At 41.6% G+C, this 19217-nt stretch overlaps 1 protein-coding gene and 1 long non-coding RNA gene across 3 annotated transcripts in view; one reads left to right on the top strand and one right to left on the bottom strand.

Moving 5' to 3' along the window:
• Window positions 1–19217, top strand: part of CHST8 (carbohydrate sulfotransferase 8) — a 188108-nt gene that overhangs the window by 6951 nt on the left and 161940 nt on the right. The window lies entirely within an intron of this gene.
• On the bottom strand, window positions 2886–17896 carry LOC125331911. The gene is made up of 3 exons (XR_007206267.1): window positions 17809–17896; window positions 6088–6179; window positions 2886–3101 (listed from the first exon to the last, which is right to left on the bottom strand). It is a non-coding gene; the product is annotated as an uncharacterized LOC125331911 (long non-coding RNA).

The following is a 19217-nucleotide window of genomic DNA, read 5'->3' as shown; positions in this document are numbered from 1 at the left end:
AAGTTAGACTAGTGCATAAGAAGAGGTAAAAGCTAAGTTGCTCTTTCATTGGCAAAAAGCAGACAGATCGTTGTTTTGTGAACCTTTAGACTTCTCATTTCTCAGGAATCACAAAATCCATTTGTGAAAAGGTCTAGGAAATAAAGAAAGAAATTGTACACGGAGCATCCTGGTCAGTAAAGCATGTGAGTCTGCAGGCACATAGACAGGATGATGCCATGAATCTCCCCTTTGTGTTGCAGTTCAGAAGAGGAGTTCTTTTCTTCAGCTGAGCAGATGCCAAAGGCTCAGAGAAGGGCGAGCGGACAGAACGCAGCCCCTTTCTTGTAGCAGAAATGTATTTGCCTGGTTTCTCAAGTAACAGAAGAGAGAATCCTGTCCTAATCTGCAGTGATCAAAACCTCTTCATCTGGGGGTTATCACAGCCCTGGGTGTAAGGCAGAGCATGACCAACTATTATTTCATCTTTCCATCCCCCAGTCCAGAACTTACTCCACCCAACACAGATTTCCACATCCACCAGTTCTAGGGAAAGTTCCTTCCCTGCCATCTCTATGATATTTTACAAATACATACATGCTTTTTTCCAGCTTTCCCCAAAAGTATACTTTATCACACTCACATCCAAAAACTTCCCTCTCCAACTGCAGAAGCTAATTTATTCCTCTTCTGGCTTTTCTTCTCAATGACTATTCAGATCACATTGTTAGTGTTTCTTCGAATAATACCAAAGCCCTGTAACAATGTTTTAATGAGTCACTTATAACTTACTAGCAAAATAGTTCACATCTGCCTGTTCGTTATGGCTGTATGATCCACCCAAGGAAGCTGCTGTCCAATAAATTACTGAACTGTCTGCCTTCACACAGTGCTCCCCAAACTCTCCAGCATCTCTTCACTGCCTTCCATCACCTAACTTAGTGCCAAGATGAAGGATGGCAGCTGTTTCAGCACTTAATGCCAATATTCCTTTGTAGATTAGGGGGAGGGGATTTCCTTTCAAGATGCCCCTCTTCTCACTGAGACTGGCAGTAATATTATCTCACGTCTTTAAATACCGGTCTTGGAGTTATCAGTGTGATAGCAAGGTGCAGAGGTTTTATGATACAGAAAATTTACATGAACAATTTCTTTCTCTTTTTTTCAGCATTTAAAATCCAAAGTTACTTTTGAATCCTTGAATTAATTAATTATTTCATCCTTTTGTCATAAACACTGCTTTGGAAGAGCACTGCCCATATTGTTTTGTGTATGCCGCCACTTGTGGAGGTCTCGGTGTCTCCCCACAGCATTAGATGTTGTAGGTGCGAGTAACACGTGCGAGTCCATAGCTTATGGAAAGCTCTTCTATTCTGTGCCTTACACAGGAAGGCCACAGCACTGATGGCAGCCTGTACATAGTATCTATAAATAAAATATCTTCACACTTACCTCCACTGTGTTCTTCTAATACATTATTATTAACCTCTGTTGCAGCACTTTTACTTCAAAATACTAGAACCGGCTTGTTATTCCACCTTTAGTTTACACTGGGAGAAACCTCAACTCAGGGTAATGTCAGGAGATTATCTGAGGTCTCTGTTACAGTAGCAGCATGTTGCTAGCACAGAAATTCTTCTGGTTTTCATAAATATTTGAATAGGGTTTTATCATCCTCATCATCATTTTGGGCTGGTTGGAAGAGGATCCCCCCCGTGATTGCAACCCATTTCCGAGTTGTCACGGAAAGTCAGTCGGTGATATTTCAATCAAGTGTTCGTATAACAAATTCCATTCAAATTCTGTCTGAAAGGGAGTTAAGGTTTCCTCCTGCTGCTTAGAGAATGATACGCTAAATGCAGCTTCCCTTGGGCTTGGCTGCAGTCCAGCACTTTACAGTAATTTATAGTTCTCCTTCCCAGTTCTACTGTGACCTTGGGACTGCACGGTGAAGTTCTCCCAGCTCCGGCACTTTTTGCAAAAGCACCGTCCCGGAGTCCTCGGCCCCTTCCCAGCCAGCACGTGGCAGCAGCAGGGCAGCTCCTGGGAAACCCAGGGCAGTGCTCTGGCACACGGGCAGGTGGGAGCAGCAGCGCAGGGGAGTGCTCATTTTCCCTTTTTTGCTATTAGGAGCAAATCATGGAACATTGTTCTTAAATGACAGAAATTATTAGCTAGCTTCAAAGCATGAAATTCATTCACAGAAGAGGTTTAAATTATATTAGCCAAAGGCATTTTCTGTAGAGACAGCCACAAAACAGCTCTAATTGGAGATCTCCAAACAGCTGTTGTGCCCTATGTATTTATATTGAAAAAATAACTTGGAAGATTATGTTAACATGCAATTAAATAAAAAAAAAAGTTTTAACATTATTAGTGATCTTACTGATAGCATACAGGGGGTGCCTAAGATGCTTTACTGAGAAATGTATGTGTCCATGGCCAGAGGAGCTGACAACCCAGATTGTAACACATGCCACTTTTAATAGAAAAATTGTGTAATTGAGAGAAATTATTGCCCCTTGAAGATTACATTCATTATAGATTGTAACAGAGATATGTCTTCAGAATGACTGCAGTTCCCTTCCAGAAATACCAGTGTTTGAGCTCATGGATGTAGCTGCAATTGTTTTAGCAGAGTTAGTGAAGGAAAGCAATTTAGAGGAAGGTACAGCAGACCTGTGCAGCTCTTTTGTTTCTTTATTCTTTCCAGATTTTCCAAGGACATATCTTCTGAAAGTACTTGTTTATACTTACCTATCTGGATTCCTTAGGATGGGGAATAATTTTAAAATAAAAAGGAATAACTTCTAAAATAATGATTTTAAATTAAAAAAATATATTTAAATCATGTTTTTAAAAGTATTTTAGATTTTTTTTATTTCACCAGTAATTGCCATGGATTTTCTGCAAAACAAGTGATATGGATTTAGCTTTGAAACCAAAGAAAAACAACTCGTCATTTTTTCATTTGGTCTTCAAAGTATTGCATCTGACATTTTTAGTGATTGGTGATTTGATAGTGATAGTGATTTGATAGTGATTCATTTACCATAAATGAACCTTCTCTATAACCCAGTTATATCCCAGGTGTATCTCTTTTGAAGTGCTTCTTCTATTACCTGTTGTGAAGATATCAGAAAATCATTATGCTGAGTAGTTCTTTGTAAACAATAAACCAGCAAACCCAAGAAACTCCCTTTGCTAGATGCTCATCACCAAGATACCACTGGCAAAACATTCATCAGCTCCCTGGACGAGTCTAAAAATGGTGGCCCTCAGCTGGAGAATTTCAGCACAGATTTGTTTGGCTTTTTTGCTTCACCTGTGACACAGTGAAAATGAAATGATTCCACTCGCGGGCAGTGCCCCCAGGTGAGGTGTGTGGGAAGGCCCTTAGGCAGTGTTGCCGGGTGTGCAGAGACCTCAGCGGCAGTGCCCCAACAGGAAAGGACACCTGGCACTGTTTATGGCAGGTTTCTGTGCGAGAGGTTTCTGTGCTCTACACTGAGTGTTTGTTCTGGCAGTAGCTCTAATTGTGCTGTAAACCACCCTGGGTGCTGGTTGCTGTGTGCCCAGGAGTTTGACTAGATGCCAGCCAACAGTGAGCTCTCTGATAATGGTGCATCATTTCGCCGCAGGAGCCTCGTGCCCCTGGGTAGCAACAGCCTTCCTGCTTCCTCCCACGCTCCTCGGAGCAACCGAACCCCATCTCCAGGGTGTCTTCTGGACTATAAACTCGCTGTTGTTTATTATTAGCACACCTTACGAAGTATGAGGTGTGTGTTAGAAATACCTTTCTCTCACATGTTAGAGAATTAATATCAGCCTGTCTCCAACCTGGCTGACCCCATTCCCAGGCATTTCTAGGGCAAAGAAGTAGTGGGGAGAACTTGTGCAGACGGGACCCACCACCAGAGCTCATAATTTCCTCCAGGAAAAGTCTTCAAGTCTTCTCTCTGCAAAGTCCTGCTCAGCCCTGGGAATCTCCTCATTCTTTCAGTGGAGACCAGTCAGTGTTGGCTTTTGCAGTGCTCTGAGCAGAGGCAGTGGTTTCTTCCAACTTTTCAGTGTTGCAGAATTTTTTGTATGGTCATTGGCATTATTCATGCACACCTCCAGCTCCTCATCCTTAAGTGACTTTGAGACTTCTATAATCTATCATATCAGCAGCCCTCTTGGCTGGCCTTGCCTTAGTAACAACTGCTTCTTCTTCCAGCAGTTCTCCTGACACCTCTTGTCAGCAGGACAGAAAGCTGAGCTCAGTATGAGAGGACTACGTGGATTTCATCCACATTTGGATGGGAAGGGAGGGTGCATGATGGATAAAGGAGGTATGTAAGAGAGCATCAGAGGAAGCAGCTGGGCTAATTCAAAGCAGCTCTGCCTTGTAGTTCCACGCAGCACTGTGTGCCATTACCTGGAGCAGAGCCTGTGAGACCAAGGAGTACTCGTTCCATCACAGCTGGCTCTTGTGTGTCTGATTAAAGCCTCCCTGCTTTTTCCAGCCATACACCATCTCACTGGCTGCATAAGCCTGGCAGTTATGCCACACTGGGCACTTCCCCTGTTTGACTATTCAACTGCCCTGTTACTTTCTTTTCTCAGGACTTCTTTTCCCCTCTGATATCTCATCTAAACTTTTTCTTTCTTAGCTTCAGGCCATTGCTCCCTGGCTACAATTTTCTGAGACTGTGAATAACTTCCTTCATTTCTGTTGTTACTTTGATATTAGACTGTTGGTCATGTTCACCCTGAGCCATTTCTTTCAGTGGACTTTATGAATTTGGCTTTCTCAGTCTCTCCACATGTTATGTTCTCTGATCTACATGTCATTGTCCTCCTTTGTTTTCATCTTCTTTTGCAGTTTTCATATGCTTTTTGAAGTTTGGTTGCTAGAAATACACGGCATCACGGTTTTAGATGGCTGTTATTTGTATTGACTTACATGCACTTCCCACAGTTCGCTGTATTTTCTTACCCGGAAGGGCTATTTTTGTTTATATTGGTTTACTTTATGAAATTATCTTTCTCCTCTCCAAATGTAATTTTGCAAATGAAAATATACCAAATAACTCTCCATTTTGCTGCCAAAGTATCAACAGAAAGCAGTAAGACTAGAGAAGGCAACTAGTTGTAAAGGCTCCTAAGGTCGATTTTTGTCTGCTGCAAAAGCTTTGCATGAGTTCGGTGCAGCTTCTGCGCAGGTAACACGGGAGGCAGGACTGTCCTCAGGATTATCCCTGTGCCATGCATAAGGATCTCTGTCATTTTGGAAAGTACTATCAGCTACCTGTCCCCAGACATTCAGTTTCTCCAGTTAATATAGTTTCCTCCGATTTATCACCAAAATATGAATTTCTGTCCTATGGGAAGTTCTACATTTTGGATTTTTTAAAGATTAAAAAAATGTCTGTTTTAAAACTTGTCATGAAATACAAAATTCTTGAGAAGGAAATTCAGTTTGGGGAAAGCAGAAAGACTCCATCTAGATGATTTTTATCTAGCCTGGGTACTATGATTTGGCTGTACTGACAAATCTCCCCTTGTCTCAGCTCAGCATCCCACAGGAGCTGCCAGTCCCAGTCCACCCTGCCCTGAGCTCTCCCTAGCAGACCTCAGGGCTCAGCCAGCACCAGCCACCAGCACGCAGCACTGCCTCTTTTACCTTGTTGCTTTTCCTAAAGTTTATAAAAAATCTACACCTGACAAATGTAAAATGCAAAAAGCCTCAGGAAAAGGTTGTATCCCATCATGGAAAAGGAGATCATGCCTGGGAGTGAGATCTTTGTATGGTGAAAGAATTGCAGCTCCCCCAGAGCAACAGGGAGGTTGAGAAGAAGGGAGAAATTTGAACCTAAATTTGTAAAATGAGGCCATATTAAGATTTCTAACAATGTCAAAGATCTGAAAGGTGGAAACAGCCTCCTACACTGTAGCACGTTTGGCTCCGTGGATGTGCTCAGGATTGGATTTCTGCACGTGTGCCACTCCCTGTGCTGCCTGCATTCCACCTGGCACTCCTGGTGTCCCTTGTCAAACACAACAACCCACCAAGCGAGCAGTGCTTCTCCTGCTGCTGCCTTGTACTCCCCCAGCACTCCGTACCTGCCCCTTGTTTTGCTTACTCCTTTATTCTGTGAAACCACTGGCTCTTCTTGTCCTGGGCTTGTAATGGGTTTGCAATTAGGCTCTCAGTTCTGAAAAATCATGAGAAAAAGAATACCTGTAATAATACTGTTTTTAAAATAACTAATTCTTAGCTCTACATTTACTTATTGAAAAAACCCCTCCAATAACTATTAATAGCAATGAACATGAGGACTGCTGACATAAACGACAGGACAAACTTTCTCAAATATCTCCTATCTTTGAACTCTATAAATATTTACTCATAGCAATACTGCCAATTTCACTGGCACTTCACCTCACTCTGTGTCAGCAGAGCCATGACAGCTTCATAGGACAATACCAAGTGAACAAGTAACACCTGCAGAGCTCGTTCCTGCCGGAAGAATTGGACTCTGAATATTTTTTCTTTTCAGTGGTTGAACCAAAATCAGTAGGGGGAAGAATTGCTTCAGTTGTCCAAAAGACAACTTGAGTGTTTTATTTTTTTTATCACTGAAACAGAAATCTTCAAAATTAAAAATAATTTCCAATACAAAAAGTACTTTTTTTCTTATAAGTGTCAAAACAAAACATTTGGATTTTTTTTTTAAGTTCGGAGTAATGTTTCTCATGTTTAATTAGTTGCTACCCTCATTTAAAAAAAACCCAAAAAACAACAAATAGTTCATAAAACACTTAATAAGTGAAAGATCCCAGCAAGCCTCAGCAAGGATTACAATGAAGTAATTGCCTTTTAGACAATCAGTGTTTTTAATGGACACCGAAATGCACTCTGGAAATGGGCTGTTGTGTCTGTCTTTTAGTTAATTATTAAATTCAAAGTGTTTGAAATATGTGTTGTAAGACGACTTTATTTAAATTTTCCCAGCAGAGATATTGACAGCTCCTGGATGATACTGCACCGAACTGTCCTCTTTCATGACATTTTCTTTTTAGTAATCATTGATCCACACAAATTTGTCAGTTCCTAAATAGGAGCTCATCACTCACATTGCTTGTGAGAGCTCTGTCAAGGGCTGAGCGTGGAACAGAGGATCTCCTGCTGTGCAAGTTTGCCATATAATCACATGATAGTTGGATATGATCTGGATTCTACTATTTTGTGGCTGGTCTAAATACAACAATATAGCAAAATACCATGTCTTTTGTCCACGTGTGCTGACAACATTCCAAAAGGAAAGGTAAAATCCTGTGGCGAATCATAAGCAAAATAAACTGATTTGGAAAGCTGTATTTCCTGGCTGTCCCCAAGAACAAGAGCCTCTCATCTCCATCTCCACCCTGTTTGGGCCAAAATATCACCTTTTTCTTAGTTGATTGTTTAAAAGATTGGCCATACCAACTCAGTTGTTCATGCAATAGGAACACAAAGGTCTTTGCCATCCTTCAGCAGATGACAGGGATAGCTTAGCCTGTCTGGGCCCTCAGCATGAGCCCTGGTCCAAAACCCAGGGAACAGGCTGTGCTCTTTGCTGATGGAGCAGGAGGGCAAAGCAGGGTGAAAGAGGGGAGGGAGAGGCTGAGGAGCACGTAGTCCATGGTAAAACACCAATCCATTAACTGGTTTTGCCTCTCCTGACCTCCTGTCTCTGACGTTGCTCTCAGCATATCCCTCCCCAGCCCCCACGCTGACTGCAAAATACAGTAAATAAAATCAGGCAAAGACAGCAACCCATGCACCTGCTTAAGGCAAGAAAAGAGGGATCTGGGCCGTCCAGGGGCCCTGGTGAGGCAACAGACATGAGGCAAAGGGGTAAAAGGGTGCAAGAAGGAATAAATTCAAGACTAGAGCTGAGACTCAAATATAAGAGTGAGAAGAAGCCAGACGAGCTGAAAGGGGAGCTGGCATCCATGCCCCAAGGGATTCATGGAGAACAGAAGGCTGCCTGGCTGTTAAAGTGTCCTTTCAAGGACACCAAGGAGGATGGGAACAGTTTACAGCAATTCCTGGTGGCAGAGACAGGATGAGTCTCCCACAGGCTGGACCTTGAATCAGTCAAAGTATGGCAAAGCCTTGCTTTTCCTTCTCACTGCTCTAGGTCTTGTCCTAGAGTCACCTTGAATGTTACGAAAGCAAACACCTTCTGGAAATGAAATTGTAACTTGTGGTATAAGAGCACACATGAAGCCCTAGAAAACCACTGACATTACAAAATCATGTTTTAGTGGGTCTGGTCCTAGGGAGCAACTGTGGCTTCCAGCTGTTGTACAAAACCTTGAGAGGCATCATCCTCTTTATAATTTTAGGAAGAAAAGACATCAACGCTTTTGTGACTTCCTCCCTTTGTAGGGAGTGCTATGGGGAAAACAGATGGGGAAGGCCTCCCAGTCATTTCTCAGAGAATCTCTGGATTAGGGAAGGAGAGTCCTTCAGGACCCCCCTAGTTACCACTACTACATTTATTCCTTTTTTAGTGGTTTCCAACAATTCTCACAGATTAGTACCCCCTCAGGACAGTTCTGCTCACAGACACATAATGTCTGTCTTCTCCTTCCCTCAGCATGTCCCCTGAATTGGTGTCCTTGGGAAGCAGAAAGGTTTACAGTTCTTCCCCCCCTTTTCATCTTGTAAACTGTACTCATTCTCTGCTGCTACACAAACAATAAACCAGGCACCTGAGCAGGAATTGCCTTCGTAATATTCCATTTCTCTGTCAGACTTTAGGTCAGGTGATAATTTTGGGTGAGGTATTGTCTGCAAAGACAATGAATGCAAGAAACCATCTTTCCCCCAGCAAGGGGTAAACTAGATGATCCAAGTGATTTTCTCTGTCACTATCTATGTTTCTACTACGGAATAAACTGCGGGGTGAGAAGAAGGATTTATTGTTTGGATTGTAGTGATGGATACTTCCAAAAAAGCTCAACTCAGGTTATCTCCTCACTGCCTCATAAGGGCAGTGTGTGTCCAGCAGAAAAAGATATTTCCCTGCTGTGCAGAGATGACCTGGAGAGCACAGCATATTCCCCCTGAAGGGTGTCACAGATGGCAAGGATTCTTGGTGTGGATGGCTCAGGTCTTAAATATCAGCAGGAAGTTGAGGCACATTTTGGCTTTCTTTGTTTTCAGCCTTTCTAAGACATAATCATTCTAGAATGAATTCTTGTGGACTTGTGTTCTAAGAAAGCTCTAGAAATACTGAAGTAGGGAGGAGAGTTCTGGGGAAATGCATGGATTACAGCATTTCCCTTCCCTGGAAGCCTGGAGCACATTCATAGCCCGGCCATTACCAACCTCAGGGCAGGAAGAAATTTGCAGTCCTGATGCCAGGAGAAAACTCCTCCATGAAGCAGCCTGCTTTTAAGATCCTATTCATTATACAGTAAAGGTCTCACAGGTCAGTCTGTTGTTTTACTTTTTAAATGAGAATGTCATAGTCCAGCTCGTACCAACAGCAAGGTACCAGCCCTCAGCCTTGAACATTTGTTTTTCCAGGCAACTGAAGAAAAAAGCCCTTTAGTGGGTTCAACACAGGGAAACAAAGATAATTATGTTTATAGTATATAGACATGAAGGTGACTCGTGGATGTTTTTACTTCCCAGACTGAGAAATGTTATTAAAGGGAACAGGATGTTTGGAGCCTACAGCATCCTATTTTTTTCTGTGAAATAAAACTCCATAGTATCACAGGATCAATAGTTTTCTTCTGCTATTAGCCCCTCAATTCTATTAAGAAATTCTTGAATATTCTTTCCCTGCCTCTTTCCCCTATATCATTCTTTTTGGTTTGTTTGTTTTGTTTTGCTTAGCAGATATAGAAATGCTTCTCTTAAAAGTCCATTGTAGTCAGTGAGTGTCTGTAGCTGACACTGGATAAAGTTGTCATTATGATTTAGGGTTTCACTGATTGTGCTTTATTATTTTTATATTTTGCAAGAGGTTTTTAACTCTCATTTTGTGTGTTCATGGAATTGTTTAAAGTGAAGGGGCTTTGCCATACTAAAAGGATATTGAGGAGAGCCTGTTGTTATTACCATGCAAGCCAGACAGTCTGAACAGTCTTTTAGTCAGATGTAAATCCACAATTATAAATCACCATGTGAAGGGGAATAGCAATCACTGCATTTTGATCTATCACCACAATACTTTTCATATAAATATACTGACCAGAATAGGAAATGTAGGTGCATTTTCTGTGTCTTTATGCAGTGAACATCTCTTCGAAGCACCATTTGTGCTAGACGTCTAGAGTATCTCTGAATAAGAACTACTCACAAAGAAGAGATAGTGCCAGGCTTATGCACAGCAGAGGAATTTAAAAAAGCACAAAAAACCCTGCTGCATGGCAGAACTACATAGCCTGTAAAATTTCTACAAACTGGGGTGTACAGCATGTGTAGTTGTGTACACAGAAGGCTTAAATAGTTCCCTCTACTTCAAAGAGAAGGGCTGTCCTGGGAGCTGTGGGGCAATCAGAGTTTAATTCTTACTTTTCCATGGGCTTCTGTGGTATTTTCTGCAAGTCATTTCATTTCATTGTGCCTAAGTTTCTTCATCTGTAAAATAAATCCTTCAAATACAATTGGATCAGCTTCATACAGCAAATTACATCTTACGCTGAATCATGTCTTTTATTTCTCTATCTGCCTGCTTATTTTTATTGTGAGCTCCTCAGGGCAAAGACTATCACTTGAAGTCTCATATATAATAAAAGTGTCTTTAGCACCACAGATCCCATTCTTGGGGACTGGAAGCTTAGTGTAATAAAAATAAACAAATGTGATCAGCCACGGGAATTAAAATAAAGCATCCAAACCAAAGAAAATCTATACTTATGACCTTCTCTCATGAATACAGGCCCCCAGAACAGATATACTGTTTAGGTGCATCCCTGGGCAGATGTAAAACACTCCAGTGTTTGGCCAGTTGGATGTGTTATGAAAAGATTTCTTGCCACAGCAGAGCCATTTAAGAATCAAATAAAGACCATAGTCTAGGAGGTGGGGTAGTCAATGTTTCAATGACCTTAACAAGGGTTTGGAAAGGAACATTAATATTGCTGAACCTCTATTTTCATTCGTAGGAGCAGGTTGCCTAGTCTAAACATACCTGAGGTGGAGAAAAATGGGGGAAAAAAAGTACTTTTCTGGTGACACAGACACATGGAGGTGGGGTACCTGGAAAAGAGAACTGAGAACACAAACAGGTCTGCCTGTCTCCAGAGCCAGGGCTACCAGCCAGGTTTTGTGGCATGCTCACATAACATAGAAAGACTTATTTTAAAAGTTCTTTCTTAGAAGGCAGAAGCTAAAATTTTGTTCTTACTGAAAATGTCATCTCCTGATACAGAATAGAGATACAATCTAAATAGAAACATGACAGGGATTTGGTCTGCTGAGCAGTTTCAGGGCATGTTTAGTATACTTCATCTAGTCAACAAACTGAAGAATTGCAAAGATGGAAATACTTTCTTTTTTTTAATGCCTAGGTATGCTAGATTTGAACATTATTTGCAAATAAATACAGAGGAGATAATAGGCTTATTAGGCTGTAGAAACATGCTTGAAAACTGTGGGAGGAGGTGATGGGTCATTGAGGTCAGTCCCTTCAGGTTAAGCAGGAGCTCTTTGGTCAGATGAAGCTCAGTGTCTCCTATTCAAGTCCAGAGCCCAAGGTTGTGTCCTAATGATAGGCTCGTGATACATTGCTCATTATTTTTCATACATATTAAACTCATTTTGTTCCCAGAAGAGGTCTCTGGGGTCAGCAGATGCCCCCGATGCTCATTGCCCTCGATGGCATTAACGCGTCTGTGGCGGCGTCTCAGCAATTTTGCTTGCTGGGTCTATGTTTTAAAGAGCATCATTTTCTTCCAGAAAAACATTTCAGTTCTTGCAATCAGTGCTTGTTTCTGTAAATTAAGGAATGAATTGTGCCAAATTGTTCTCCTCTTCTTCTCTCTTCTAGGGTTATTTGCAATGTAGCTTATGCTACTGTCAGTACATCCACTGCGTGCTTTACAGGAAAATGAAATCATTACACACAACACAAATTTCTAGACCTCTTTCATAATCACACACTCTTAATTGGCATGTAAGCACTAAGACCCCTGTAATACATGCAGTAAAATGTCTCTGACTCTTTTTTTCCTCCCAGGTTGAAAGGTCAATGAGAATATTTTTCTTTAATTTGACAGGCACACAAGAAATAATGCAAGACTCATTTATGGTCAGGTAATGCACAAAGAAATCTATAAATCAAGCTAAGGGGAATATTAGATCATGCTCATATCTGAACCCATCTGGCTTAGTTCACAAAAGAATCAATATGAGGCAGAGAGCTCAGTATTACTCGTGATTGATGCTTTTGCATCTAAGGGGAGAAACATTTGCAATTTTTAAGTCTCTTCATCTGAAACAAAAGGTGAAAAAGAAACTACAGTTGGCTATTACAACACATGCAATAGGTAAGTGATTCAGTGACAGATTACAGCTGCGGGGGGAAGGGATGGTTCATTCTACTTAATGACTCAGCACATTGTTTTAGTGTTTTCATCTTCACATCCCTCCTCCCCAAAATGTATTAGTATAGAGCTATTAAGAAATAAAATTGGTTAGATTTCCACAAGTTTGATATTTGTAAATGAATTGCAATTGATGGTTCTTGGGCAGAGTAGTGTTAGAAAATGCAGCATATTGTAACATACAGCTTTTCTTGTCTTCTTTCAAATACTACTTAATCACTAATAAACCCCACACCTAAAAACGTAGCATAGCTAAACATTAATCCTGCCCCATACCATCGTATACACATAAGCTTTTGATCCTTTTGTGAACACCCAGGATTTACATGAAAGATTTCTACTTCTATAGTACATCTCTCAACTAAATAAAATCTCCAGTTGGCCTCGAGTTGAGCCTCCCCAAGAGGCAGGATGAGGAGTGTCAGACGGCATTGCTGAACGCTGCGCCAGTGCACAGGAGTGGGAGGCAGAGGCAGAGCGAGAGATCTCACAAAGCAATTAGGGTATGAAAAACACACTGCAGTGATGGGTGCCATAAAAGCGTCAGGGGAACTGGGGCAAGTAAAACATCCATTTCAGCTTCAGTGATTTGTTTTACATACAGCGCTAATATCCTTCATACAAATAGCAAATGCAGTTTAATTTAAATCTTGGAAGCCATTTAGACTAAAGTGAGAGCTTGACGTATTTTTCTCCTCCTAATATGTACAAGAAAAATCAATAATTTTCCCCAGTATATTTTGATAAATTATTACATCAGACATTATTGATCCAGTCAAAGAAGATGGAGGTCAAAATAATGGAAATCACTTGGTTGTGATTAGAAATGCTTGGCATATTCATTTGGAAAAGCTTGATAACTAAAATGGTCTATGGGCCTTACACTTACTGATTATAAATAGAATAAGCCTTGCTGATCCAAAACAAGGTTACTTGTATAGGTGTTTCAGGGGATTGTGTTGCTGAAAGCCAGTCTATATGTCTTCTGTATGTGTTTGAATTATATTTTAGTTCAGCACACTGAAAGCATTCATTTTAAACATCTGTTCCTTTCAGCCACAATTTTCTACTGCACTTTGCTGCTGAGAACCCTTAGACTTCATTCTGGTAGTAGGCTTAGTACTCTTTCAAGTATTTATTTAAAAGTTTTTCATACATTTGTGTCATTATTAGTAACGAATGCATTAATTAATTTACATGCGCTTTATAAACACTGGGAAGGATCCAAAAGCCTCCCACACAAGAGGCAATTGTGTTGGGGCTATGTTATTGACTCCTGCTTGGGTATGTCCTTCTAGCAGAGAATAATAGAGTGTTGCACATTTCAATCCAAAAGACTCCAGAATGTTTTCCAAACCATAACTGGCAGTCAGCAGAGGTCATCGCCCATCCCAGGAACGCCCAGCCCTCGAGGGCGATAGCCTGGCAGGGCAGAGCCCTCAGGGCTGCACGAGCAGGGAGCAGAGGCTGCCGTATCAGTCTCTACACACAAGACAGAGAAAAGAGGAGGTAGAATGGGATTTATCTGGGTAGGACACAGTCAGGACGCAATACCCACAGCCTTCTCTCCCATTGTCTTCATACCACTGGCATCTCTTCTATTTTGGGGGTCCCCCTAGTCTTTGTTTCTTCCCTCACTAGCTTTACTGTCCGGGCACTGTTCCCCTGCCGGGGGTTCAGTTTCCTTGGTGCAATCTCAGCTTTCCACCTGCCTGCCTCCCCTCGGCCCCGGCCCCTCCGCAGCGCCCTCAGCAGCCCCCGCCGCGCCCCTCCCCCGCCTGTGCCTCTGCCTGAGGCCTCTGCGAGGGACCGAGGGCGGCAGGAACAGGGGCTGCACCAAGGACAAGGCATCTGCTCACCTCACCCTTTTCAAGGACTTTGAATGCTCTTGGTAAGAGCAATACCTACCAGCTGCTTGTAAGAAAGCAGCGGACCTGAATGTGTTTCGCCTGCTCTCTCACAGGTGGCATTTTCCTGGTGTCCATCGGAGCAGGCCAGAGCACTGCCTCTGGGAAGGGCAATTTAACTGGGCATACCATACAAATATTATTACCATAGCCCTGAATTGCAAAAGAGAGTCAGAGCTCAGCTACATTTCTGGGAATGTGGGGGTTGGTCACATCCCATCCACTTGAAAAGTCCTTCTAGCACAGGAAATGTGTATGTGCAGATATGGCTCATTGAAAGTTAAAAATTTTTATCCCATTTTCTTTCCTCCCTTGGAATTATTCCAAAATTTCTCTTGAGCATGAGAAACTAAATATGCTTTCCTTAAGGTGTTTAGAAATTCCTTGCTCTGGTTCTGGTGTAATAAATACCACCTGACATTTTTGTTGACAGTCGTTACAAAGCCTGGGCCACACAGGACAGCAGTATAGTGTGAAAAATTAAAACATCCGTAGGTACTGCTAATTTGCTGTGAGTAGGAGATCCTGAAAAAGAATTCTATATTTCAACCCAATCATCCTTCACCACGGCCAATGCCTAAAGATATGTGTGTTTTCCCTTGCCAGCAGCACATCTAGCAGGCGCAGCAGCTGCGTAGGAGTTGTATTACCAGGGTGACAAAAGTCATCTCCCAGACAGGTAGAAAATGATATGAGCTCTATGGCACATGTCTGGATTGATCATACCTGCTCTGTACCTATTTAAAGGTACAATGGCTAAGCACAGCAAGTTATACTGGCTAACTCAGTGTAGCAGCATCACAGCCTCTCTACTGAGTTATAGTTATGAATCTCCTTTAGACAATACAATACAACTTTTCCTTCTGGAGAAGATCTATTATTTTTGTCACCTGCTCTATAGTAAGACACCTGGACCATCATTATCCAAGACCAACTTTATGGGTTCTTGTGACTGCCCAAATTGTTTCATCCTAAAACTCACCAGAATGAGCAGCATTAGAATGAGAAGAGCTGGCTAGGGTGAAATGGAAGAGAAACACTAGTTCCCAGTTCCTGTACATGCTGCAAGAGGAAGCAGAGTCTTCTGAGTTATAGCAGTGGGACATGGCAAAGCTTTCTGGTCCTTTCTAAACAGCCCAGATTTCACTGAGCTAAGGCCAGGCTGTAAAGTATAAGACAGAGAGTGCTTAAAGGGCCATTGCTAAATATTTTCTTTGCTTTCCAGGCACTGAGTTCAGCTCTGGACTTTTACATGCAGTAGTGGTTTAGGATAAGATGAAGAAGTACTTCATGCCTGGGATTACGCCCAAACTCAGGGAAGTCATTTCAGATCTCTGAGGAGCAGTCCTAGCCTAAAGCAGAAAGGCAGCTGTCCTGTGCAGGTGAGGGGCTGAGTGCTGAGCTCTTAACAAGACACCAGGGAGTAATTTGGTGTCCATCACCTGAAAAGAGATATGATTTCCCCAATGGGGAGCCTGGTGTTTGTACTGCAGTCAGGTCATAATGTTTGTATCTCTGCTAAAATGGCATATTATTCCCAATACTGGCATTTTTCTGGGCACAGAGGCTAATGTAGTATTTCTTGTTCATATTTTATGTGTCTTTTTCCTGCAAAGCTTCACTTCTTTATTGTTTCTTATTTAGAAACTCTGAGTTATGTAAATAAAAGCTGTGACTTTTGCCTTTCCAGGGGCTGGAGCTAAGTTAATGTAGAGCAGTGCCAAGGAAAAAACAGGATTAGAGCACGTTTTAAATTGCCATTCTCTTGGTTGTAATTTATTCTTCCTATCTCCAGCATTCCTCTGCAGAGATATTTATAAAAACAGGTGTTCCATGCACTTTATATCACAGGTTTATTTAGGATTGTTGTTGAAGATTTGCACTGCTCAAAAGAGCAGTCATAGCAGATAATTCCATTTGCAAGCTTCAACAAAATGTTCTGGGGAAAGTGCTGTTATCACTGTGAAGAATTTTAATGATAGCAGGGTTTACAGACAACTTATTTGGCAAACAAGGCTGTGGCAAGATAACTCAGCAAGTTCCTTTGCCAGTGGTGGTTTTGTATTTTTGCTGCTGCCTGTTAAACACACTTACATCCACCTACCCACCCTCTCCAGAAGTTTCAGCACCATGTCTATCCTGCAGTGCTAACCTTCCTAAACATAAAACACCTCTCAGGATCTCAGCTAAAAGATTTGCTAGGCACCTCACAGACCGACCAGTGCTTCTTCTGTTATAAAACTTCTTGTTCAGTAAATGTGTTTTGGATTTGCCATTACAATAAGGACAATAGTAATTTTACTAATAACATCATATGATCACGGGAGAAGCTGGGTTAAGATACTTCTTACTTTCTGGGAGATTCCTCATTAATTCACATCTTGCTGACCACAAGCTTCCCTATTGCAATAAATTAATATTGTGTTTTAGCAATCCATTACCAACTGTTGGAGGGAGTGAGGAAGAGAGGGGTTTGCAAGCTGGTAACTCCCTTCACCTCATAGTCCTCACTGACCAGAAACTCTCCCTACACACACCTGCAGGAACATTCCAGAGGGATGTCAGTGATATTCTTGCTATATATTGCGTGTAATATATAACTATTATGTGTGATATATTGCACATAATAAGTAATGATAATGCAGTGCTATATATTGCACTTACCCAGCCTAGATTCCCTTCCCTACAGACAAACTGCTTTTCTATGTCACAGCCTTGGTGACCCCTGAGAAGCCGCTGCCTTGGCCACCTCAGGGTCCCAGTGCAGCAGGCCATGCCACTGCTGAAAGGGCATGACAGGGGAGGAGGAACTCAGTGTCTGTGGCCTTCCCTTCACAACCATTCACTGGTTTCTGGAAAAGGGAATTTTTGCTGCTCCTTCTCATGTTGTTCCTTTTCAGCAAAACCGTCAGATTTTGGTGTTGTCAGTCTGGCATCCCTTCATTAGCACTAGAAAAGCTCATCAGCGTAATTCTGTGTATATTGCACTGGAAACCTTGCAAGATGCCACAGAACTCCCCTGTGATTTTTTTTTTTCCTTTCTCTCATTGCTTTTATGTTGTCGGCTAGAACAAAAGAAGTTTCAGTTAATTATCTGTGTATTTGCTGAAACCACTAACCTACATCCCAGCTAGCACAAAACAGTTGCTTGACTGAAGTTCTTGGCAGATTTAAACACCTTCTGGTTGTAAGTTTAAAAAAAACTACTCCCATTTTCCAATTTGCATATTCAATTTTTTCTTATGCAAAAATAAACATTCTACTTTTTTCACTATTCTTCAGTACCTAAGGAAAAGGAGGATGATTCAGTAGCTGGAACACTAACCTGAACTGTGGAAGGTCCAAACTTGTCCTCTTTTTGTCCCCAGATTTCCCACTTCTGTGGGCAAGTTCTTCAGTTTCCTCTGCCACAGCTTTACCTTTGTAAAATGCAAACAACAACATTGTTTTCTCAACTACAGATTGTGAAAATCTCAGCTATGACAGTGACAGGAATGGTGCAGGTGATTAAACAGATAAACTGTACTGCAAGAACAGAACATGGAGGCATTTAATCTGGTTTAGTGCTCTGAAAGTATATTTATCTCCATGAATATGACTTTCTTTCGGTGCCATTCTGTTTTGATGCACTGTTCCTTAGCTGAATCAGTTTCCTCAGTTCACTTCACTACCCAAAGTGTAGTGAGAAGACAGCTCAAAGACATTATGCCAATGTAATGCAGCATGCAGGATGAGATGGCTGCAAGTATTAACTTCTTGTTAAACCACCACCGAACAGCAAATCATAGCCCTAGAGTTTCAGGAATAATTTCTTTTGCACAGTAGCACATGACATAGCTGGAATTCAATTAATGTTTCCACTGATTTTTCATAGATCTGTGCCCTTGCATGCAATATCCAGACAGATCATGTGCAAAGTCGTAGCCACCTCACTCACAGATACAACTGAATGTCACCATCTATGTACCCACCATGTTGTCCTCACCCTTGATGGTAATTAAATGTGATCTTTTTTCTCCTCTTGGACAAAAATTAAGCAGCTGCAAGATGTGGAGATTTTATCACGTGTGTGGAGGGAGAGGGTTCAGATGTCTCTCTTCTGGCAGATAATTGCTTAGTTTAATGAGGAGGTTTTGTAGTATTTTTAACCATTGCTTCTGTGCCTTGTTTAATTATTTGCATATGGCACCATCAAGTTAAAAAGAGTGTACATATTCAGCACTTCTTCTCAGTCTTGTATTAGACATTAACGAAAAGAAACACGAGGATAGGTTTCTTGCTAATGATGATGGAAAATTAGTTTCAAAATCCCAATGGTGTCTTGCAAGATACACCACTGATATATAAAGGTCCAAGGAAAGAATTCAGCATAAAATATTGCCTAAGCTTTTTTGGAACTGTTTCTCCAAGAGATCCTTTTCCCATTTAATTTTGTAGTTATGAGAGAGGATGGCAAAGAGTAAACACAGAAGGTTCTCAGGGATTGCAAGACTGCAATACTCACAGCAAGTAAGCGAGGCTGATAAACAGCACAGGCGAGACAGCGAATGCCAGCATGGCATATACAGTAAAGGTTACACGCCTGGAGACCTACAGCAAAAGACAGATTCATGGCTTTTTTTTTAAGTCTTGAGCTAGTGAAAAGTTGAGTGTCTGGAGAGGAGCAACGCTTTATGCATTAGTCATAACGTTTTGAAGGGCAGCAAATCCACAGGCAGGAGCACAAGGTAGGAG

Source organism: Corvus hawaiiensis, chromosome 12, assembly GCF_020740725.1.
Source record: "Corvus hawaiiensis isolate bCorHaw1 chromosome 12, bCorHaw1.pri.cur, whole genome shotgun sequence".
In the NCBI taxonomy this organism is placed as follows: Eukaryota; Metazoa; Chordata; class Aves; order Passeriformes; family Corvidae; genus Corvus; species Corvus hawaiiensis.
Note: the sequence above shows the minus strand (reverse complement) of the source record. Positions and strands in the feature narration are given on the sequence as shown.